General features: G+C 41.4%; 1 pseudogene; it reads right to left on the bottom strand.

Moving 5' to 3' along the window:
• Window positions 1–328: 328 nt before the first annotated feature.
• LOC113934551 lies at window positions 329–25,319 on the bottom strand (annotated as a pseudogene).
• Window positions 25,320–26,009: the final 690 nt, after the last annotated feature.

The raw sequence follows: 26,009 nt of genomic DNA, 5'->3' as shown, positions 1-26,009 counted from the left end.
CAGCTAGTTTGGAGGAAGAGGGGCCACTAGACCTCTAGCCTCCAGGAGTCTTCGCTGTTCCACAGTCTAGGGCTTGAGCTCTGGGGAGGGTGAGTGTTTGCGGGAATAGGGGTATGGTTTGTGGGATGGGCTTTAATGTGTGGAAATCCATCTAGGCTATTTCCTGTCCGCAGCCCGAGCGAGGCGGTGCGATTGGGACAATGGGGTTGTCCTACAGGGTGGCAGTGCGAGAGCTGAGGCAAGACCCAAGACCCTGCTCTCCTGGAGCCAGCGTTCTCTTCTGAAAAGAGTGCACTGGGCTGCAGAAGCTGTCTTGAGTTTCAAACTCTTAAATCTGCCACCTCACCTGCCGGGACCTTCCGCAACTCCGTAAGGGTGTGGCTACCACCTTCGGTGCCCCCCCCGCGGCTGCGCGCAGGTACCCGGCGACAGCGCGGTGGCCCGCCTCCTCAGCCAGGTCCACGGGCAGGCGGCCCAGGCATCGCGCACGTCCAGCCGCGCGCCGGCTCGGTGCAGCAACCACGAGCGTGTCCAGGAAACCCTCCCGGGCCGCGTCGTGCACAGGTCGGGTGAGGGTGGGTAGGGTCGGCGCAGTTGGGCTCCGCGCCGTGCACAGCAGCAGCTCGGCCACCCGGGTGCTGCCCATCATCATGACCTGCCGAGAGAGCAGAGGTGGTCAGGGCAGGGACGGTGGCAGGGGCAAGACTAAAGAAACTCTTTGTGAAGCCCCCACCCCGTGCAGATGCTGGTTGCAAGCCACAGGTGTCTAGTTATTCTCTGTTTTCAGTTACCAACTCCCTTAGCCAGTTCTCCTATTCATTTCATTTTTCTGTACACACTGAATTCCATTATATTCTCCAAACTTTTGCGGAGTTCCAGCCACACACAGAACACTGCCAGAGGCACAGACAATAGCAAAAGGGTGAGGGACAAAATGGCTTGAACTACAGCCTGACCTCCTGTATTCCCCCCTCATTTTGATGCAAAATTATGTAAGGCCCAGAGATTTTTGTATGGTTTTCTTCTGTATATCCAAGCCCAGGAGGAGTAATTGTTTAAAAGTGAAAATGAAAACAGCAAACCTTTAATTTTTGTAAAACTTTTAATCTACACTTAGCCCTCCCAGAATGTTAAAATTCGCTTTAAGTATAAAAGAGCTTTGTCTAACCAGCCCCTAAATTCCTTCTTGGTGGTAAACTAAATAATGCTCCTAAGATGTCTACTACCTCACACTTGAAAGCTGTGAATATATTACCTACATGGGAGGAGAGATTTGGCAATTGGATTAAATTATTTTGAGGAGATTAACGGGAATTGTCAGGAGGAGTCCAATGTAATCACAAGTTTCCTTATAAGAAGGTTACAGAGGAAAGATCTAAGAATGGAGGTCTGAGAGAAGATGCAGGGGCCATGAGCCAAGGAATGTTGATGGTCATTAGAAGTTGGAAAAGACAGGGAAACAGATTTCCTCTAAAACTTCCAAAAGAAATGCAGCCCTGTGGATTCTTTTAGACTGCTGACCTCCAGAACTACAAGATAATGAATTTAGGTTGGTTTGAGACATGAAAGTTATGGTAATTTGTTACAGCAGAAATAGGAAACTAAGAACTTCCCCAAGTTTACACTCTGAGAGTTCATTAAACAGGAGATGCTGCCCCTCATTTGTTTCATATATATCTTGAAACAAAGTCATTACCAAGAGGAATCTTTTAAATAGTATCCACAGTTACAGCAACCTTAAAATTGGAGTGTTGCATGGTGGATAGTGAAGGCAGACAATTCTTTTTTAGGGTAACCATTATTTCATTATATTAGCTAGACAACAGTGACTGTATAAGAGAAATTCCCTTATTTTTCATTTCATTCTGTATTGAAGATGAATTTTTTAATTTCTCGAAACCAAGGAAACAGTAAGTTATACTATAGTGGTTGGTTCTTGTCTGGAGAAAGTGAAACTGATTTAATTTTCAAAGAGAGAGAGACTATCAGTGAACCAAATTACAGCTACAAAAAATAAAAACTATTGCAGTGGATTAGAACAATTCACTGTTTTAAAAGAAAAACTGGGAAAGCTCTCCCACCTTTACTTAATTATGCAAGACTTCTAACAGAATATGGTGTCAATTTCTAGAACAAAGGGGCCACGCCCAAGGATACCATAATCTTTTGGGAGCTCTACTGCAAAAGTGCCAGAGCTAGAAAACACATGTCTAAAACCCGTTCTTAGAAGAAGTCACCTTCCACATATATATATAATACAGGTGAAAATATAATAGATGAAACATTGTGTTTATCCAATGAAGTACTTCATCATTTAACTGGTTTTTTAAAGGGTTTTCATTACATTTTGCAGTATTAAAGTATGGAAGGAAAGCTAACATTTAAATATTTAATAAATATTTAAATAAATAGCAGTCCAAAGCAAAAAGAAAAAATCCATTAAATGAATATTTGTAGAGTGCTTAAATCCATTCGATAACACATTATCTTTAATTAAAATTTTCTATAAACTAGTTTTATATTAAACACAAGTTTGGTTAGGATTCTAAACCGAAATCATGCCCCCCTTTCTCTATGGGTCTTACTTCCCTATTAAAAAAAAATGTTAAAACTAATTATCCAACTTTCTTTTTTCTTTTTGTATTTAAACAAATAAAGCCTCTTCTAACATATTCCAGAATTTCAAGGTCAAACTCACAGTCTCCGAGCAAAATTTAGAGAAATTAGGAATCATGCATGCATTCTTTTAAGGACTCATGCTTTTTCTTCTACCATCACACAGCCTCTCTCCTCTCAAAATCTCTTCGCACTTCAAATCCCAATAATTCTTGTTTTAAGGCATTTTTGGTTTTACTTTTATATCTGTATTTAAAGTGTATAAAATTTATCCTATGTAGCATAGTTTCAAGAAAGGGAAGACTGACTTGTGAAATCTGTGAAATGGCAGGTACAGTTTACTTTCCTTTGTCTTGTTATGCTGGAATTGTGCAGTAAGCTTTTGTTTCACATAGATTTTATTTTTCAGAATCAGAAATCACTGTGGACATTGGAATAAAACTAGGGTGGTGACTGCCAGGAAGAAAATCGTTTTTTTTAGCCTGGATTTAGGAAGTTAGTGAAGGCAAACAACAACCACAAATGCCGAACACCCCCCCCACCCCCACCCCTACACACAACTGGTGTGAGGAGGGGGAGAAACGACATTTTCAACAGTGAGGAATTGAAAACTCTGCCCCAAATAAATCTATAGCAAGCAAGTTAAAATAAACAAAAGTATAAGAGATACCTTCAAAATGGTAACTAAACTGACGACATTATTTCAGGCAAGATCACACAAAATGTTTTTTCTTCATATGTCTGTATTACCTAAATTCTTAGAACAAGCATATATTTTCCTTTACTCGGTTTAAAGTAAAAATAAACACAATATTTAGTTGCTTCTGAATAATTTCAAGTGATATTTATTCAATTTACACAGACGGTTTCCACTGCAATTCCCCCCCCCCCCCCCGCCCCCAGAAAGGAAGATGATCAGCTCCCTTCGGGGATCTGAGTTCCCGGCTAGTGGACCCAACAAACCTCCCATTTCTTTAAAATCTTGCTTTTAACCGCAAACTTTCCGCAACCGTGGTATCAGATAAAGAACATACCTCGAACTGTATGAACACGAATAGGTTCACACCCCCCCCGCCCGATCTCCAACACCACTCTAGGGCTCTGCACCCCACGTGCCTCCTCATTCCTCGTGGCTTCCTAAGCCCCCAGGACGTGGACACGGGAGGGTCTCGGCTGCCCAAACTCCACCTGAGAACTCGCCAAGAAGTCTCCCCTTTACCGAGAATCGAAACGCTGGCCTGGTTCCGACTCCCTTACAAAGCTTGTGCTCCAAAGTCGCCCGCCACCCCCTCCTCCCGCGGCAGGCCGGCTCACCCACCCTGAATCGGGCTCCGACCTTGGCGGTTCCGCGCGTTGGGCGGCACCCCAGCCGCGAGCAGCTCCCGCACCTCGTCCGCCAAGCCCTGGGCGGCTGCGGTGGCCAGCTTGTCTGCGGAGGGCTCCATGCTGCTCCCCGAGCGCTTGCCCCCCTGGCTCCCTCCCTCCCTCCGCCGAGGTCGGGCGCCAGTGGCCCGCCCCAGCCTCTCGTGACCAGCCCGCCCCTCCTCTCTCCTCCTCCGGGGCCGGCGGAAGCCACCCCCCGACTCTGCCCCTCGACTCCTCCTGCGGGAGTCTTTCCATCCAGGAGAGCGCCGTTCTGCTGTCTTCCCGAGGAGGCGCCCTTTGCTCTGAACTCGCTGTGAACGTGACACCCCCTGAAGTCGCCCCACGCGGGGCCTCTGCTGTCACGGTTCCGCGGCTCGGGGAGCCTAACGAAGCCGTGGCAGGGAGGGAGCCCTGAGCCCCTCCGCAGCCGCCGCTCCCCCCTCCCTCCGCCTTCCTCCCGGCGCTGCGCTCCCCCCGCCCCCAACGGAGACGCTCGCGGTCTCAGAGCGAGTTCACTCGGTTGAAGCGACTTTGCTCTCCTGTTTCCTGCCTCTCCGGTACAAACCCTCGCATTTGAAAGCCGCACAGGATTCCTAACCGCCAATTTCGAACCAGGGTGTTTGATGTCGTAGGCAAAGTATTGCTTCCTCTTTTAATCAGAAGAAACAGCTAACTCTTCCTCGCAGTCAGAGCCCTGACGAGGATCGGTGTCACCTGTGCCACTACGAGGCTTACCTACTTTTAGATAACTCTCCCTCTTCCACCATTCAACACCTGGGTTCGCGTGCTGGGTCCACCATGCCAGAAATCCTTGCTCAAACATTAGTTTTGGAGAGTCTGCCCACCCGCCAGCAGCCTGTACACACACACACACACACACACACACACACACACACACACACACACTGCCCACCCGCCAGCAGCCTGTACACACACACACACACACACACACACACACACACACACACACACACACAATCTGTAAAATGGATGACGAGGGCGAAGCTTTCCCAAACTTGTGCAAAGCCTGAGTGCCCTGATAAGGGCTGGCTCCGAGAAGATGAGGTCTATTTAACAGGGATGATGGAGATTTCTGCCAACGAGCAGATAGGAAACTGGCAAGAGAATCATTGGGCTGATAGACTTTGCTCTTAATAAATAATTACTCCTAGGGGCGCCTGGGTGGCTCAGTCGTTAAGCGTCTGCCTTCGGTTCAGGTCATGATTCCAGCGTCCTGGGATCGAGCGCCTCATCCGACTCCCTGCTCCTCAGGAGGCCTGCTTCCCCCTCCCACTCCCCCTGCTTGTGTTCCCTCTCTTGCTGTGTGTGTCAAACAAATAAAATCTTAAAAAAAAAATAATTACTCCTAGACTAGAAAAAAAGTGCTTAGAGCTCTAGAAAGAGTTGCTTAGTGATTCAGAGTCTATCACATTCACAGCGAGTTCAGAGCGAAGGGCGCCTCCTTGGGAAGACAGCAGAACAGCGCTCTCCTGGATGGAAAGACTCCCGCTCCTCTCCTGTCCCCATCTCTTCTTCCTACTGGAAAAGCCTCACAATTATCTTAGTTACAAAATGGGAGGCTGAGAGTGGTCCCTACTTAATAGGACTGTTGTGAGTTTTAAATGAATTGATGAACATAAGTTCATTTAGAACAGTGTGGCTCATCTTAAGCTAATACCTTAGCTCTTAAATTTTCTATTTTGAGGATTCTCTTAAAATCTTGCTGTGAGTCACAGAGAATAAAAGGCTTTGGATAGAATTATGAATATTATATGAAAGGGAAGGCCAAGAAGACCTTAATCACTGAAAAGATAAAGGACACCCTCCACCGCCCTCATATTTAATGAAAAGTTAAACAGAACTAAGGGTATAACAAGGAAAAGAAAATCCAGCATGGTTCTAATTTTACCTGTGGTTATTACTTTTTTCCTGTGGCTAATATATTTTAAAATATGTATTATTTTCAAAAAATGGATCGTTCAGGCTTTGCTCATGCCTTAAAGGACATGCTTAATCTGCCTACTAGATAATACAGCTCTACTCAAAAGTTACATTTCAATCCCTAGTTGACTTCTCTTCAAGCCCCCCAAATACTTTCAGTTGCTGTTAGTTCAGGCAAAACATGTAGTTTTAAAATGATGCCAGTTGGGGCACCTGGGTGGCTCAGTCAGTTAAGTGTCTGCCTTCAGCTCAGATCATGATCCCAGGCTCCTGGGATTGAGCCCCAAGTCCAGTCCAGTTGGGCTCCCTGCTCAGCAAGGGGTCTGCCTGTTCAGTGGGGAGTCTGCCTCTCCCTCTGCCCCTCACCCTGCTCGCTCATGCTCTCTCTTTCAAACAAATAAATAAAATCTTAAAAAAATAAAATGATGCCAGTTAAGGGCATGTAGAGCATGTGAGTGTTGATCTCTGGGTCATGAGTTTGAGCCCCACATTGGGCTTAGAGATTACTTAAAAATTAAAAAAAAAACTAAAATGATGCCAGTTAAAACTCTTATGGGATGTAAAATCTGTTGTAAAAAATGAATTGCTGTGCTTTCTATATTTTCTTCCAGGCACCTCTCTATTATCTGGGCAACAATGGTGTGGAAAATTCAAACTGTGGTTGAGAACATAAAATTCTTTAATGTAGGTATGATAGGGAAGGGGAAAATAGTGGTTGTAGTATTGGGAAGGAGGTAATAGAGTTTCTTTATAATGTGTCTTTGTTTTAGAGCAGTATCAAAATTAGCTTCCATCACTAAAATAATGGCTCTTAATCTTGGAGCAGGGGGAGTAGGGCTTTGATAATCTGTTGAAAGCTATAGACCCTCTCCCCCCAAAATAAAGTATGTGATAATTTTTTAAACTAGTGTGTTCATTTGCATGTGTATTTTTTAAAAAAGATTTATATATTTATTTTAGAGAGAAAGAGCTCGCTCCCTCTCCCACACAGGCAAGCGAGGGGTGGGGAGGAGCACAGGGAGAGGGAGAGAGGGGGAATCTCAAGCAGACTCCTTGCTGAGCTGCGGCGGGGAGGGGGTTGATCTCCTGAGATCATGATTTGAGCTGAAATCAAGAGTCAGATGCTTAACTGACTGAGGCACCCAGGCACCCCTATTTGCACATGTATTTCTGAATATAACTTTTAGGGAATTCAGAAATTCTTCTAAAACCAACTACGGATTCCTACTCAAGAGCTCATTAAACTCTTAGGCAATATATTGGACTACTGTTGAAGGAAATGCATGAGGGAACCATATAAAAACAACCTCTGGATGAATTACATACAGACACGGAGGTTGACTTTTTCCAAGAAGAGGTTTTAGACAGGTATATCCTAGCTCTGGCACTTTTGCAGTAGAGCTCCCAAGAGATTATGGCATCCTTGGGTGTGGCTCCTCAGGTCTAGAAATTGATCCCATACTCTATTAGAAATCTTGTATAAATAAGTAGTTAATAATAGTGTAAAACTTTCCTAGTTTTTCTTTTAAAGAAGCTACCATACTCCCGATTTACTCTTCCATATCAGATCAGACCTGAGGGCCAATACCAAGAAGAAATAGAATATAAAGCCCAGGATCCTGGTTACTCCAGCCTCAGTTTGCCCATGTGTAAAATGGAATCATAATATATTTCACAGGTTGATTAAATAAGATGATGAAGCCAAAGAGCTCTCTGAATCCTAAACTTTGTTACATATTGTTATTATCATTCTCCAACTTAATTTTCTTCGTCCTTGAGAATGTCATGGCCTTATTTAGGTTCGTGCTGCCGTGGCAGTTTTGAAAATCTCTGCTATGAAATTTAAACTTGTCTCAATTTTGATCCATTTTTTAAGAAAAAGACTAACACTCCTTCATTCATTCGACAAACTCAGAGGCTAAGGGTGGAGCATGGTGGTGGTGGAATGTTAAACATGTGGGTTCTAGAGTAAGACTGCCTGAGTTCAAAGCTGTACTTTTCACTTAATGCTCTATAACTTTGAACAAAGTTACTTACTGCATCTAGGTTTGTTTTCCCATCTGTATATGTGAGATAATAATAGTACTTGCCTCAAAGAGTTGTTGTAGGTGTTAAACTGGCATTACATGTAACGTGTGTTGAAGAGCAAACAGAAGTAGAGGATGACACAAGAAAATGAAAAGGGAACCAAACTTCTGGTGGCTCCGGCAGAGGCTGCACGGATGCTGAAAACTGACCCAAGCCTTGGAGAGAGATGTAGGAGTATAAAGACATAAAAGGAGGAGAAAGATGTTCCAAGCAGAGGTGAGAGCAGGTGAAAAGGCAAAGAAGTTTGGGACCACTGAAAATCATTCACTGGGATGTATGGTAATAAGCTGGAGAAATAAACTCCTGGAAAAAGAGCCTTCAGAGGAGCCTGGGAAGGGCTGCTCAGATGGTCAGAAGGAAAAGCAGGCATGTATGGGATGGCAAGGACGTGGGGACACTATGTGGACTATTTTTTCCCACCTTAGCTGTGACGGTTCACAGCAATGTCGGTGATGGGAGGTAGAGGGAAGGGTGAGGAGGCCTGAGCACACACAAGGAAAGGTCCCAGGCCAAGAGAAGGACAGCTAGAAGAGAAAAAAGGGAAGTTGAGGACTCAGGCAAGGTAAGGTATTTCTAGGACCTGAAGTCCCTAAAAAGTCAGGAAAAAATGGAATACAAGGCACAGAGAGTGGTTATAAATTTGGACACAGGAGATATAGCTAGATTTGAGAAAGGCGAAAAGGTCAGGGCAGGGAGGAAGTTAAAGCACTTCCTCTCATGAAGGAAGAGGCTGGCTTGTTTGCAGTGAGGATAAGATGGTGGGTTAGGAAGTGAGAGTGAATGGCACGTCTGATAAAGGGCTAGGATCCAAAATATATAAAGAATTTATCAAACTCAATACCCCCCCAAAATAATCCACTTTAAAAATGGGCAGAAGACACGAATAATAGACATTTCTCCAAAGAAGACATCCAGATGGCCAACAGACACATGAAAAGATGCTCAACATCACTCATCATCAGGGAAATGCAGATCAAAACAATGAGATATCATTTCACACCTGTCAGAATGGCTAAAAAATTTTTTAAAGATTTTATTTATTTATTTGACAGAAAGGGAGCAGCAGAGGAAGAGAGAGAAGCAGACTCCCTGCTGAGCAGGGAGCCCGATGCAGGGCTCAATCCCAGGACCCCAGGATCATGATCTGAGCAGAAAGCAGACGCTTAACTGACTTGAGCCACCCAGGCACCCCAGAATGGCTAAAATTAACACAAGAAACAACATGTGTTGGTGAGGATGTGGAGAAAGGGGAACCCTCTCACACTTGGTGGGAATGCAAACTGATGTAGCTACTCTGGAAAACAGTATGGAGGTTCCTCAAAAAGTTAAAAATAGAACTACCCTGGGGTGCCTGGGTAACTCAGCTGGTTCAGTGTTGGACTCTTGATTTCAGCTCAGGTCATGATCTCAGTGTTGTGAGATTGAGCCCTACATGGGGCTCCAGAGTCTGCTTTAAGATTCTCTCTCTCCCTCTGCCTCTGCCCCTCCCCACCTCTCTCAAAAAAAAAAAAAAAGAAGAAGAAAAAAAAATTACCTTATGATCCAGCAATCATACTACTAGGTATTTACCCAAAGAACACAAAAATACTAATTCGAAGGGATACAGGCACCCTCATGTTTATAGCAGTATTATCTACAATAGCCAATTATGGAAAGAGCTGAAGTGTCCAGCAACTGATGAATGGATAAAAAAGATGTGGTATACACACACATACACACACAGAGACACACACACACACACACAGGAATATTACTCAGCCATCAAAAAGAATGAAATCTTGCCATTTGTAATGAGGTGGATGGAATTTGAGAGGATAATGCTAAGGGAAATAAGTTGGTCAGAGAAAGACAAATACCATATGATTTCACTCATATGTAGAATTTAAGAAACAAAACAAATGATCATAGGGGAAATGAAGGAGAGTCAAACCAAGAAACAGACTCAACTATAGAGAACAAACTGACGGTTACCAGGGGGAGGTGGTTGGGGAGAGGGGTGAAATGGGTGATGGGGATTAAGGAGGGCACTTGTTGTGATGAGCACCAGGTATTGTATGTAAGCAGTCATACAATTACTCAATGTACACCCAAAACTAATATTAGTGAACCACTAAATTGTACACCTGCAACTAATATTACACTGTATGTAAACTAATTGGAATTTAATAAAAATTATGTTTAAAAAGGGAAGTGAGATGGGGGGATGGGTTAGCCTGGTGATGGGTATTAAAGAGGGCACGTTCTGCGTGGAGCACTGGGTGTTATGCACAAACAATGAATCATGGAACACTACATTAAAAACTAATGATGTAATGTATGGTGATTAACATAACAATAAAAAATTTTAAAAAATAAAAATAAAAAGAAGTGAGAGTGGTGAAGATTTAGAATATGTTATGAGGAGAGAGGGATGGGCTGAGTAGGACTTAGAGAAATATTTCATCAGCCTGGAGAACCCAGCTGAGGGTAGAGATCATGACACTACAGGAGAATCTATTTTACTTAAAGAAAGCCTTGCAATGGTGCTACCCTAGTAACACTACAAATCAAAGAATTTGGTGGAAAGGGTGGGGAAGTTTGGGAACACTGAAAATAATTCACTGGGATGTATGGCGAGAAGTTGGAAAATGAAATGGAAAAAGAGTCTTCAGAGGAGCCTGGGAAGGGCTGCTCAGATTGTCATTCTAGATGTGACTATTAATTTAACACATCACCAGAAAGAGATAAAAAGATATTTGAGAAGGTAGTATCTTGAAATTAGGTTCTGGTTCTGACAAGGCATTGCAGGATTGGCAAGGTATGACATGCATTGTGTGCACACATATCATATGATAATATTACTTTATTGGGAAAATAAAAGGTGTTGGAGAAGTAGCTCTGAATTGGGACCAAGTGACAGTCCTGATGTATCTAGTGAACTGCTTTTTTGAATATGAACTCCTTTGAGACTGTTTTTAGCTTCAATGTCCATATCTTTAAAGTGAGATCTATCTTGTTCTATTCTTTCTACTTCATGAGGTTATTATATCAAGTGAAACACACACAAAAGCTGTGTTTAAAAGCATATATCTCTTTGCCATATCCAATATTAGCATTGTTACTAAACAGTTGTTCAAAATATAGTTCGAGGTTAAAAATAAAATATACATAGAATATCTCTGGAAAGATACAGAAAAGTCTGTTAACTGTGGGGGAAGGAAATGAAGAACTGGGACGGACAGGAGACTTTCTTTTTCATGTTTGAATTTTGTACCATGTGTATACATTAGCCATTCTAATTAATTAAGTGAACATGATACATTTATTAGAAAAGTAAGAGTTGCCTTTCTGAAAACCATCATTCATAACTTTGACAAAGAGTAACTGAAGACATATACTGTATGTCAGGTGCTTGGCTTTAAGCTATGGGTACAGAAAAAGAAGGGTCCTTAGTCAAGAGGGTATATTGGTAACAACCATCAACATGTTTGCTTCTCTGGAAGGTGGTTTTGAAATGGGATGAGCCCTTGAGGGGAGTCTACATTAACAGTACAGGAGCAGGAAAATGAATTCTGATAACTGACACTTCAGACCTGTGTTAGCAGGGAAAAGATGTTGTATTTCAGGTTCTCGAGAGGATCCCATAATTAAGAAGAGCTTCTTAGGATATAGCTTATCAGAGCAAGGTATTCTCCATGAAAGAGCTTCTGGTCACAGCTGGGTTAAGTCTGAATAGAATTAAGTCTGAATAGTTAAGTCTAGGATTGAATGCTGGGTGCAACAGGATTACTTGAAGACTAAGGCAATAGGAGAATAATTTCATGCACCCCTTTAATATAGAAGAAGTTAATAATGTAAGGAAAAGAGAGCCCCAGGCCTAGCTCTACCGCTTATAACCTTGAGCAGGTCATACATTATTCTGGCTTCAATATCCCCATTTACAAAACAAGTATATTGATGACTGTGCCTCAAAATATTGTTCAGCCAAGAAACATGTTCCCCCCTTGAAGTGCCCTTGGGTAAGAATTCTGAAGGTTCAGTGTCCAATCTGGGTATTTTAAACGGGAAACAAGGACTTCCTTACATGAAAAATGGCAAAGAAAGAGTAGGTTTTCCTTTATTTATTTTTCCACAAGAAGAAAAGATACCTTTAACATGAAAGGGAGACCCCTGAGAAAACAGCAGACCTCCAACAAGTTTGCTGAGAAAAGAGGATCCCGGATTAGCTCTATGGAAAATTCAAGATGGAGGATGTTTCCTTCTCTCTTGTAATATTCTCTAATTAAATTCAATATAGCACAATTATTGAATATTTGCTATAAGTAAGGCACTCTTTAGGGACTCCATGACATCTTCGTTCACTCAGAATTACTATAATTTTTCTCTTCCTGCTCAGACAGGACTTTGGCAAGGAACACAAAACTCAAAATGACTTCACTTATTATAAACATGATGCATAATTATAGGTAGGTCACAACTTTTCAACTTTAGTTTCCAAAGTATTAACTGAGCATAGAATCTGCAGTACCTGTCATCTTCCCAAAATCATTCTGAGGACAATTTAGAAATGTATTACATGTTATATAGCAGATGTCTTTTCTAAATTGTGTGCAAAACAAATGTGATTTTAAATCTATGAAGGAGTTTACTATTAAAAGTATCTATAGAGTGGGTTCTTATGAAATGAGGAATCTTTGCAGGTCATGAAAACAATCATTTCAGAATTCCCCTGTTTTGTAAATGTCTGCTTTTGCATATTGAGAAGTTTCTGAGGTGAATTACTTATGTCTATCTGTTGCTATTTGGCCAGTTGAGAAAACTAAAATATTAGCATAGTTTGTGTGTCTACGTACATCTATCTAAATATCTATCTGTAGTATGTATTTGTGTGTATGTGTATAATTTGTTTACCTGCACGGATATTGAGAATTAGCCTCATCCTGAGGAACAAAATACGTAATAAGGCATATAATTAAAGGAGAGACAGACAGAAATAGAGACAATAGGAAATTCATTCAAAATTGCCAAGAAAATTAGGGCGCCTGGATGGCTCAGTTGTTAAGTGTCTGCCTTCGGCTCAGGTCATGATCCCAGGGTCCTGGGATCCAGCCCCACATTGGGCTTCCTGCTTGGCAGGAAGTCGGCTTCTCCCTCTCCCACTCCCTCTGCTTGTGTTCCTTCTCTCGCTGTGTCTCTGCCAAATAAATAAAATCTTTAAAAAAAATTGCCAAGAAAATCATAATGGCTACCGTTTATTGAACTCCAACTATGTGACAAGCATTAAACAGCTTTACCTATATCATTTCTAACCCCACAGCTCAGCTGTCCTGTGGGATAGAATTATCCTTTCTTCATAGATTAGAAAAGCAGCAGCCCAGAGTGCTTAAGGAACAATGCACAAGGAGATGGAATTCGAACTCAAGGTTAACAGTTCTATCTGAGAGGTCAACACTCTCCCTGGTGTGTCTCCCTGTTGATTGATTTGTACAGTACATGGTGGACAACACTCAGCAATGCTTTCTTTTCTTTGAGAACTGTACCCGTGAGCAGGTGGCAAATCCTGGACTAAGATGACAGGATCTCCACTTTCAGAAACTACTGTGTTTCTGAGTGATGTACTGGTGGTTAATAATACACATAATGACAGAAATTTGAATCTTCATGTCCTTTCAAAGTCACTTAACTCTATCATTTTTGAATAATGTTTTCCTGATTATAGTTCACAGGTGTAAACATTTTTTAAGAAATGAGATACATAAAGAAAATGAAAAATTACAATGCACAGAAGCAGTGACTGTTAACATTTTGAAATATTTTTTTTCCTTGCTTAGTTTTTGTAGATATAGTACAATTCTGAAGTAAGCTTTTCCTCTCACTTATCATTAAAACATTTCCCTAAATTCTCTAAAATATCACTTTATAAACACCACTTTTATTTATTTATTTATTTGACAGAGAGAGAGAGACAGCGAGAGAGGGAACACAAACGGGGAGTGGGAGAGGGAGAAGCAGGCTCCCCGCTGAGCAGGGAGCCCGATGCAGGGCTCAATCCCAGGACCCTGGGATCATGACCTGAGCCGAAGGCAGATGCTTAACCCACTGAGCCACCCAGGCGGCCCTATAAACACCACTTTTAACAGTTGCAACACATTCCACTGAGACAGTGTTATAGTTTACTTAGTGATACCCCTGTTGTCAGATATTTTAGGGGTTTCTAATTGCTACAATACATAGTACTGCAGTTTTTCGAAAAGTATAAGGCTCTGCCACATATTGCAATTTACTTTTCAAAAAGCTACCCTCTTGATTTATAGATAAGAAAATGGAGGGGTGGTACATTGCCATGGTTGCACAGTTAATAAATATTTGTTGCAGGTCTTGAAATCAATCCTCTCTCCATAATCTTTCTGTGGCTACAGCTACTTACTCTGACTTGGAGAGATGTGGTTGGTGAGAATGTCAACCATATCCTTAACAGTCTTGGAGGAGACACAAATAAAGCATGGTAATGAGACAATCCCAGTCTCTATACCCTCATAGACCTGATCCCTCCTTTACTAGCTCTGTGGGCTTGAATAGTTATGGGAACTTTTTTAAAATTTCAATTCAATTAATAAACACAGTGTATTAGTATTTTCAGAGGTAGAGTTCAGTGATTCATCAGTTGTATATAACACCCACTGCTCATTATATCAAGAGCCTCCATCTTCCCACCTCTCAAAAGTGGGGAAAATAAAGCTTACCTCATAGGTTATTATAAAGAATAAAGAATGTCAGATATATAAAATCTAAGCACACAGTAGGCTCTTAATAAATAGAACTTCCTTTTTTTGGAGAATAGATATGACATTTACTATCATGTTGCTCATTTAGGCCATCAAAGTCAATTTCCTCTGGGGTATTTTTGTTGTTGTTGTTACTATACATTCTGGTGGGTACCTGGGGTTTGAACAAGCCAACTCCCTTCCAAAAGGTGTGATTATCTTCTTTGAATTTTAACCCCCTGAAAACAGAGCTTCTTTGTAATAAAGTTGGCTGTGTTAAAACAAAAGAACTTGCACAAAAAGCTTCATTAAATCATGGGAAGTAACAATGAAGCAAGTGAGTGTTCAGTGTTTTCTGGGCATTCTTTGCCACCCACCACCATTACTTGGTGTACAGGTCATATATCAGGTACAATGGGGAAACTATAGGCAAAATTGAGGGATTATAAAGTTTACCTTCTTTAAACCTCTATTCCCAACCTCCCTCTTTTTCCCACTCATGGAATAGATTTTCTCCTTTCAAACACATGTTGCCCTCTTAATTGCTAAGCATGAACACATATACTATTCTATTTTTGCTTATGCTGCTGATGTATGTATGTGCTACTAGAATGCAAAGAAACTACTGAAACTCACAGAGAAAATATTCTTTTAAGTCTTCACTCTTGGGGGTGGGAGTTGACTGTTCATGGTTGATTGGATTTAACAGTGATTTAGGATATTCTAATTTCAGGGGGAATCATTTAAGTTGAAGATTTCCTCTTCAAATGGAGAACTGGTTGCCCTCTTTAAGAGTAGCCTGCCTTCTCGGGGCTCTATAGTCCTACTGTTATGTTCAAAACATTTTTTTTTTCCTGGACTTCTGAAGCCAAAATGTCACCTGATACTATAAAATATTATAAGAAATAATTCTTGTTTTGGATCGCTCTTCCTCAAGTGACATTCATCACCTAATTTGTGATTAAACTCCTCTGGAAGGAATCAATTTCATGATGATATGTATCAACTCTGAATAAATCAGGAAATGCTTCCTATTCATGTTTAGCACATTTTACTTACAGATGTAACATCTCCACTCATGTTTTCGTTTGAGTCTCTGGGTTGAAAGTACAGCTTTGGGGCACCTGGGTGGCTCAGTCGGTTGAGTGTCTGCCTTTGGCTCAGGTCATGATCCCAGGGTCCTGGGATGGAGCCCCACATCGAGCTCCCTGCTGAGCAGGGAGTCTGCTTCTCCCCCGCCTGCCCTTCCCCCTGCTTGTGCCCTCTCTCTCCCTGTGTGTGTGTGTTAAATAAATAAATAAAATCTTAAAAAAAGAGAAAGTACAGCTTTATATTTTTCTTTCTTCTGGTTAAGATGATAACTTCCATACTTCATTTTTAAAAAGGCAATGATAACAGAATACAATTTATGTTTACTCTGCACCAATTTTATACACCTAAGTCAATTTTGCCTTAAGGAAGTTTACATAATATATCTCATCTTTTTGATATCCTCCTAAATGTAAATAATAGCATGCTACCTTCCAAGGCAGAGATTCTGAAGGTTCTGGGGATGACTTTAATCTTTCTACTCCTCTTTCCTTGCATTCTCTCTCTCACACAGAATTTTTTATACTATTTTTTTTTTTTTTTACAAAATTCTGTGCCAACACTATTGATTCAGATGTTTAGACTGGTGGCAACCTTCTGGAGGAATTAAGAGTCTACTACCTCAGTGCTCCCTCCAGAAATTATTATTATATTGAGTTTTTTGATAATTGAAGGCAGGTCAATAACTTTTTTCAGCTTTCTAAAAATAATTTGATTTCTTCATCTTAGAAAGCAGAGGTTCATGAATATTGTTTAATATCTACTTAATGATTAGGAATACTACAGTTCAGAGTCATACTGTAAAGACCATCATATAGGGTTTCTGTACAGGTATGGGTTAAAAAAAGTAGGCAAATTTACATTGATTTCACATGACACCTTGGAATGTGGCAGGGATTTGAATTGATAAATATATTTTTATTATGATATGTACATTTTTAAAAGTGGAGTTCAGGAATTTCCTGCTAATCTGAATAATTAAAGTCAAATTAAGTAGGCACTTACTGTAAAAGTAAACTAATGTGCTTTTAAGGACATAGTTTCATTTGGCATTTTAACAACAACTGACAAATGTATGCTAACTATAAGTTCCTAATGTATCTTTACATATACTATTATATCTAGTTTTTATTAGATGAATACTATAGGCTACTGTCTCAGGTTTACAGATGAGAAAATGGAAACACTGTGTGCTTTAAGTACTTAGTCCTAATAGTACACAACTAGTAAGTAAAGGAAACAATCTAATCCCAGGTCATGTATTTCAAGAAAGTGACTTTTCACTTCATGCTTAAGTGATTCTTATGCTTGTACATAGATTTCCCATTGATTGCTCTTAAAGTGGGGAATAAGTAATTTATACTATATATAATACTTATATTTACATAATAAAATATATATATAAATAAATATAAAAAATATTTATATAATAAAATTATAAGGTGGTAAGTGTGGGCACTTGGGGCAAGAAACACACCAGTTCAACTGTACATGAATTACTGGTGAATGACTTTTGGCAGACCATACAACGACTTATCTGAACCCCAGTCTCCAGTCTATAAAATGAGAAAATAAAATCTCTAAAACAGAAGGATAATGTGACAATTGCATGAGATGATGTGAGTTGATGTGTTCTATTACTGTTAGGCCTCTCATAATTATTTTGAAAGAATAGAGAAAGCAAACTTGATTGTAGGCTTTTGGAAGAAAGTTTCAATAAAGCTTCTTTTAAAAATCGTATGTTCCTTGAAATAGAATCAGCTTCAATTATTCAGCATGTAAACTGAACCGAGTAAAATTCCAAGTGTCCCATGTTATATGGACATTTAGCAATCATTCTGAAGTTAAAATACACTATTTGTTCTACAGGTGAGAAAGATTTGCTAGGGGGGAGTCATCGTTCTTTGGATGGCTGTTGTTTCTTTAAATTGGGTGAAAGAGTTGTACAGTTGCTGAGTCAGAGGATCTGGCAGCCTCAGAGATTCAGAGCAAGAAAATGGTGGCACTCAAAAAAAAAAAAGAAAGAAAGAAAGAAAGCAAAACATAAGCTTCCCTAATACACCAGCAAAGTAGGTATAACATGAGACAAATTGCACTTTAAAGGCAGAAAAATGATAATTTGGAAGGCATAATATTTTAGTTTTTCTTAGAATGGCTAATTATTTTTTAGCTTACACTAGTTACATATATTTCCTCTCTGGTCGTTGGGCTTTTGCAGAGACACAGAGACCTCATAATTTTTTCCACAAGTGCTTTATGCTCTTATGGCGACATTTTACGGCAATTTTGCCTTGATTAATAAATACCATTTAAACCTGTGAAACATTTCTCTGTTTTGTTTTTCCTCTCTTACATCATTTTAGATTGTCATGTTTACCAGCCTGGTTTCTGTTTGGATAATAAAATGAACTGAAAGAAACCCCTTATTATCTATCTATCTATCTGGAACTATTCATCGTATGTAAGCAGGGGTAAGTACGTATAGTGTTTTGAAAAGATAAAATTTCTAAAATATCATAAATGTTTTATGTGGAAATTTTCTGTCTGGTGCTACAAGTTTTAACAATGTAAGTATATCCTGTTACATCCTTCCCCCTCCCCAAAGTATGTTCTGATAGTAAAAATCTGGCATCTAAGAGATAATCTTCCAATTCAGATGAAGGATCACATAATAATAAAGAGTCTCCCTTATTTAGTAAAATAGCTCCTTCATTGATTACTCAGACTCTCAGTATCCTTTCTGGGACCCAAAGTGTGACTGACTGATTCTAAAATTTAAATCTTATCTAAAAGGCCAGGGCCTTGATTTAAAAATAAATAAGCAAAAATAAGGTTTTAAAAAGCAACACTGTCCATATTTGCCAAATGGTGTTGCAGAAAGGCCACCTGTAACAGAATCCCCCTCAAGCGCTTTTTAAAATGCAGATTCTTGGGACTCACAGCAAATATGCTGAATTAGATTTTCTGTGAATGGGCCCCAGAAATGTATATTCTGAACAGCAGTTCAGGTAATGATGCTGCTGATAAGCCTTGCCTTAGTTCTTCGACTTCTCACTAACCTCATGCTTAGATTGAGAAAGTAAAGGCATATTTATTTACACCACTCTGGTTGCACAATTTTATTAGTTTCAGTTTAAGAGATTACATATCTTTGTTCATATAGTTCTGAACCTCTACAAAACCTTTCTTCCTACTGGCTTTGAAACAATTTAAATTATTCTGAGCCCCCCCTTTTTTGAGGTGAAGGGAAAAACTGAGATCTTGTCAAACAAGAATTAAAAAGTCATTTGTGATAACATTTTTATATTTTCATGAACAGAGCCATTATATGACTTACAATATAAAAAATAAGGATCAACTTATTTTTTGAAGGACCTCTGAGGCACTGGAATTTTAAGTCTTGTGGTGGATGGTTTTAATTTTTTTCCCTTTTATTACTTCTTTCTGATTATGTAGGTCTGCCCTATTGCAGCAATCATTCTAGGGCTCATGAAATAAATAACTGCACTGAGAAGCAGAGATTTTCTTCAATTTTCCTTTCTCTAAAAAACAAATGCTACTGACCTTTAGTAAGTTCAACAACTGTCAATGTACGTACACACTGAAATAGCATGAATTAGGATATGGTGAATCTGTGCAGGTCCCAAGTTGGCGGGCATTTTCTAGGATGGAGGAGAGCCTTATAGAGAGGCCTTCTTTCCCCTACTGAACAAAGCCTTTATTTATTCCCAAGGTTTTCTCCATTGGTTGGCTTACTGTCATAGAAGTTGATCTTGTTTTAATACTTACTGACTTTTTTTTTTTTTTAAACTGGGGAAGTTCTCAAACCTGAGGAAAGCTGCAGTATGAGAAGAAAACAGTTGAGAGAAGAATTTCAGGCAAATTCTTCATCACTGGAAATACTACGGGTCATTCTCCTTACGGTCTTGTACCGCAGACAGAGGAACGAAGAGGAGGAGGCCTTTTCAATACTCTTTGGTCACCACCTTGTTTGGAAGGGATAAGCTGCCAAGTTTTGGACACTTTCCCCACGGTGTCTCGAGTCAACCCGATCCATTCACTGATCCTCCCCTCTAGAAAAAAGGGCTAGCTAGTTCCAAGCTGGGGAGGTGACCAAGAGACGTCCTTGGTCCTACCTTGCACCTCTCTTGAATCCACGAGGCCACCTCAGCCTCTGCCTGCCCCCACTTCCTCCTCCATCTAGTGAAGCCCCATTCCCGCTCTACGTGTAACCCCTGGTCTGTTACTCTGATCAACTCTTACTTGAAGAAATAGTTGGGGTGTGGGGCGAGGCCCAGGGGCCCGCTAAAAGCTGAAGGGGTGCATTCGCGGAGTGGGGTGATCGGTGGGCCATGCCTCTCAACTCTTGCTAGAGAGTCCTACCCCAGCTGCCAATTAAATTTCCGGGATCCGCAGAGTCTCTAGGAATTGAGAGGGTGGGGAGGAGGTAGGGTCCTGGAGGCTGGTTGCAGCCGGGAGGTGGGGGAGGCGAGGTCCGAAAAGCTTCGAGTCTCGCTTCCTGCGGGGCGGGCTCTTTCTGGGGTTCTGGGGGAGGCCCGTTGCAACCCTCGCCCGGCTCTGGGAGGCGGTGAGCCCCAGCTTGAAGTGGTCCGGAAAGGACTCGTGAGAGGGATTCCTAGAACGGGGCAGATTTTGTGACAGGAGGCCTAACGCCCAGGCACTTGGGGGAATTAGCACAGCTATGCATTTACCGTAAAAACGAAGTAGGTTGTGAATAGGCGCGGCGTGCGTTAGTCTTAAGTCACAACTCTCTTGTGCTTTCTCCAGACTTTACAAGAACCTTCTTATATATGATACTTGCACAACTCAGTGTCCTCACTGCCTCTCCCAATCTAACGCTAAGCAGGTTCTAGTTCATCCGTAACGTAGGATCATTTCAGTCTTCGAAAATGACCTGTTTTTTACTGCTGATGGTCATCACACTTTTGGAAAACTCGAAAGTATAACGAAGAAATTAAAGATTACCAATCCCAGTCCCCCCATCCTAAGGAAAGCACTATAGATATTTTGGTACATAAACAGGGTGTGTATGTGTGTGTGTGTCCAGAGAGAGGAAAAGAGGAAAAGCAAAAATAAGAATTGTTTACTGTTTTCAATCTTGAAAAATCACCTAACTTTAATGTAATCATTTCACATTCTATTAAATATTCTTCAAAAATGATTGTCTATAATATTCCAGAGTCCAGAATATTCCAGACCATTATTCCAGAGTATAGTTTCATGTCATAATTTAACATCTTATTGCTAGAATTCAAGGCAATTTTCAATTTCTTGCTACTATTTATCTGTCTATTGATCTTTGTCATAATCTTTCTTTCGTTGAATGATGCCTACACAGAGAATAGTTGAATAAAATGTATGAATATTTTTTCTGATTAAAAAAAATTTAAAGTAAACACTATACCCTACATGGGGCTTGAACTCAGGACCCCAAGATCAAGAGTCATGTGCTTTAGGGATTGAGTCAGCCAGGTGCCTCCAAAAATGTATGGATATTTTAAAAGTTCTTCATACCTACAATAAAAATGTCCTTGCCAGTGGCGTGTTTAAAAAGTGCATTAATCTCATTGGTTAATAAACAGACACAATATTAGTGATCATTATGTGAGAACAAGAATTTTGATATCTGTAGCTTTTTAAAAAAGCTATTCAATACAATAATTTTATATTTAGAAAGTGAAAGAATATCCATTGTTTACATAACTTAAACTGTAGAAATAAAGCACCACAAAAATTTTTTCTCAAGTTAGATTTTGCAGCAGACAGAAGGATTCTCTGGCCTAAGGTATTTAGGTATGGAGGGGGCAAGTGGGATTGTTATGTTTCTCAAAAAGGATTAAAAATTAAAAAGAATAAAAATCCTGGGTCAAATGTTTAGCCTTCCTTTAAGAAAGTATTTTTGAGATGATTTGGATCACTTTACTAATAGGAGTCATTCACATGTTGGAAAAATGGTTTAGCTTAACTCTACCATGGTAGTTACTAGTGATGAACTACCATGTAATCAAAGAGACTTATAAAATATTACGAACATAGACAAGGTTATGTCCTTCCTACCTTAGGATGACAATGGACTTTTTAAAATTCAAGAGTCCCCAAAGAAGTAAATGAATATTATGTTTTGGTTAGTGAAAGTGTCACTGTTTCTGTAGAACATAATACAACCTGGGGATCATGTACACGTTGGGAATAATGGTTTATGCTAACGTACAGTGCTTACCTTGAGAGAACGCTATGCTGTTAAAGGTGATAAAAAAACCCTAAGGGTTCCCAAATAGGAGTAAACAAATAAATACTTCATGTCATAAAAATACAACTGTTTTGTAAACACACCAAGGTAGAAGTAACAAATCAATTAATGTAATTCATCAGGCATGTGTGAAAAAGAAACTAGTAACATGGAATTTTATTATATACATTTTCCAGTCATATAAAAATAAAAAGTCATAATGCACATAGTTGTAGAAACCTTAAAAATAAAAAATAATTACATCTTATATATTTGTATTAATATTAAGTAATTCATACAAATAATTTTTTAGCATTGTGGTTAAGAAATTGAATGAGTCCCAATATAATTACCATCCTATATATTCTTAAGTCAGTATAACCATAGGCATAATATATATTTATGTGAAATATATAATCAAACATCACTTATAATTAATACTTCCATATGTCACATATGTGTATAATTTCACAAATAAAGGATAATTGCACAACTTTTTAAGACATAGTCTATTCTACCTAAGTTGTGTGTCCTGTCTTCAGATATTTACTAAAAATTGGGCCAGATATTTACTAAAAATTGGGCTTTTCAAATAGTCAATACATTTTTTTTAAAGATTTTATTTATTTATTTATTTGACAGAGAGGTAGAGAGAGAGAGCACAAGTAGGCAGAGTGGCAGGCAGAGGGCGAGGGAGAAGCAGGCTCTCCGCTGAGCAGGGAGCTGGACGTGGGGCTTGATCCCAGGACCCCAGGATCATGACCTGAGCCCAAGGCAGCCGCTTAACCGACTGAGCCACCCAGGCGCCCCTAGTCAATACATTTTTAAATAACTTTACATATTAGTCCTGAAAATTGATTTATACTTAAATAACAAAAAATAAATGGCTACTTTCCATGAGTCTATTATTTTTATATTTTTAACATTTCATAAAAATATAAAAACACTGTATCTAACTTAAAGTAATTACATTGTGTAGTCCTAAAATAGAAAACACATAATTATATTTACATAGATTAAAATTTTCTACTTTGTTATTAGAGATTTCCAGAAGCAACCTAATACTTTAAGTAAAATAGCTTTAAGTAGAGAGTAATAGTAACAACTCTGATATTCAAAAACATATGGTGGCTAAACATTTGCTGGTCAGAATAAAGCACCATAAAAGAAACAAACAAACACACAGGGTCTTGTTAATGTTTAAAATGAACTGAAGTTAAGTCCACAACATAGCATGAAATCCTTTACAAGCTCTTACTAATTCTTTTAAAAAACGGAACTTTCATAATAATATGAAAAAGAAAATGTGTATTTACCCTATAAGTTGTTTGTAAATTTTTAAAAAGATTTTATTTTTAAGTAATCTCTACACAAACGGGCTCGAACTTACAACCACGAGATCAAGAGTTGTCGGCTCTACGGACTGAGCAAGCCAGGCGCCCCTGCTTGTAAATTTTTGTAAATTGAGGCACCTAACTAAACACCCGTAGTTTTAACAGTTTACATTTACATGACAAAGGCCTATTAACGTTACAATAAAAAAATAATTCCCCTTCCCCTGGCCTTTGCTTTTTCAAAACATCTATACCTGGGGAAAATGGATGCCCCAAGTAAGGTCACAAAAATGAAGCTTCATGAAATTGCTTTTAGATTTATATCCAAATTCTAACTAGGATTCTGCATATTGTAGCAATATATATTTTCAATTATTCTGGTCATAGGAAATTACACCGAGTAAAGATTTGTCTGATGTGAGGACAAAACTACCTAGGATTTTGTTTTTCAAGTAGGCCTCATTTTTTAGAAAGTGTTAATTGTGGCCTGAGATGATTAAAATATGATCCGTTGTGATTTCTCAGACTCATCACTGTAGTTCTGTTTTTTGCTAAACATTTTGCTAAGCATCATCCCGAGCAGTTTGAATCTGTTAGGGCTCCAAATATGAGATCTCCATCTTATTACCAAAACCCAACTCTACTGACCCGCAGAAGCAAGTGTTTGCTCCTTCGACCAGTGTTACTATTTCGGGAAGCCAAACCGTGTGTGAGCACCCACCCTGGAACATCCTCCACCTACAGAGAGGGTTGACCTGGCAGGGGAGAAAACAGGTGGCCCCCATAAAACCAAGACCGTTAGTAATACTTTCCTCCAGGGCGAAATAAAGTGCCCTAGAAATACACCTTCAGTGTGTGTGTGTGTGTGTGTGTGTGTGTGTGTGTGTTGTGTGCTATGTGGGGTGTGTGTGTTATGTGGTATGTGGGGTGTGTGTGTGTGTGTGTGTGTGTGTGTGTGTGTGTGTGTATTTACTGACTCCTACCCAGGAAATTCAGGAGTGACTGACTTCTAAGGTGGGTTAGAATCTCCCGCTTCTCCCCGGAGTTTCACGGGACTGAGGAGGTGTGTGAAGGGGGCTCTGGGCTCAAGATATTGGGAGCACCGCACCTCTAAGTAACTGTAACCCGAATGGGGAAAGAGGGAAGAGAGCTTCCACCCCTAGAAACCTCCTCCTCCTATCCTGGTCCGGAAGATGGTTTATCTGTATTAAATCATACCAAACAAAATCTTCCAAGGGCCGGACTGCGCCCGGGACTTTTCGAGGCCTTTCTTACCTGCTCTTCTAGGATGCGGCTGCTGCGGTCTGCGACGGCTCTTCACTAGCTTTAACACCAGGGCCGCAGCGGCCCGCACACCCGGCTCTGCCCACTCACCCGCGGGCCGCGTGATCCGCACCACAAAAGCCCTCACTCGCGGCGGGCCACCAGCGCGCCGAATCCGCACTGTGATCAAAAACGCGCGCACCATACTCTCGCCGCCGCCACCTCCTCTGTGCTCCGCGACCGCTGCGCCGCCTTTTGGCATCAGAGGTAGGCAGCGCCGCGCCCGCCCCCCGATCGCCGACTGGGACCCACGCACCGCCCCCCGCCCATCCCCGCCCCGCAGGCGCGCCCCCGCGTTCCCTGCGCGCGCTCGCGCGCCCCCCGACCTCCCCCCGATCTCAGAACCGTTCTGCGCCCCGCGCGCGCGGGAAAGGCCGGCGGTGAAGCCCGAGGGCTGCGCGCGCGCGGGCGGCAAGCACCCAAGGTTCCCCTCCCTCCCCCCGCCTCCTCTTTCCCGCCCGATCCGCGCTCTCCCCCACCTTCCCACCCTCCGCCCCGGCGCCCCACGCGGTGACAGCTCAAGGGCCTGTCGCCAGAAAGCATCTCCAGGCCCCCGCCCCCTCGCAACATTTGTCACCTGACACGGCCGTAAGCAGGAACCACCGCGTTGCGGCGGCTTCCAGTCCTGCTCGCGCCCCGGTTCCCCAACCCCCCTTCTTTTATTCCTCGCGCCACTCGCTAAGGGTCTTCCATCGCTCCAAACCGGATTATTTAAAAGAGAAAAAGAAAGGAAAAGCAAGGCCATCACAGCGCTGCATCAGCCATTCAGGAGGCTGGATGTCGGTTTTGAAAGAAATGGCGCTAAGCTCCACTGTTAGATTTGGGAAACGAGCGAAATTAAAGGAAACCGCTGCCTGCAGCCGACGCGACATCTGGACACTGAGTGGCGCTGGCGCCGCCGCAGCGGCGGGTCGGGCGCCCCACCAGGTAGGTGGAGCCGAACCCCAATCCCGGGGTCCCTGCTGGGTCGGGGGCACCTCTTCCACTCTCTGCTCCCCGCGTCGCCGAGGGCGCGGGGCTGGGCGGAGAAGCCGGGCAGTTTTTATTTTCGGTTTTAACCTCGGAGAAGCAGCGCAACATCTGAACGCTTCTTCCTCTTTCCTCCGCCCGCGGCACTCCCCTCCCCCATGGGCTGCTCCCCGCTTTTCCCGGTTTCCCCGCGGCAGCCTGATTCCCGGCCGGTAGCCCTCCTCCTCCTTCACCCTCCCGGCGCCCCGACACCCTTCGCTTTCGCCGCCGGACTCCTCCGCGTGGTCGCTC

Source organism: Zalophus californianus, chromosome 13 (assembly GCF_009762305.2).
Source record: "Zalophus californianus isolate mZalCal1 chromosome 13, mZalCal1.pri.v2, whole genome shotgun sequence".
In the NCBI taxonomy this organism is placed as follows: domain Eukaryota; kingdom Metazoa; phylum Chordata; class Mammalia; order Carnivora; family Otariidae; genus Zalophus; species Zalophus californianus.
This window is presented reverse-complemented; position numbering and strand designations above follow the sequence as displayed.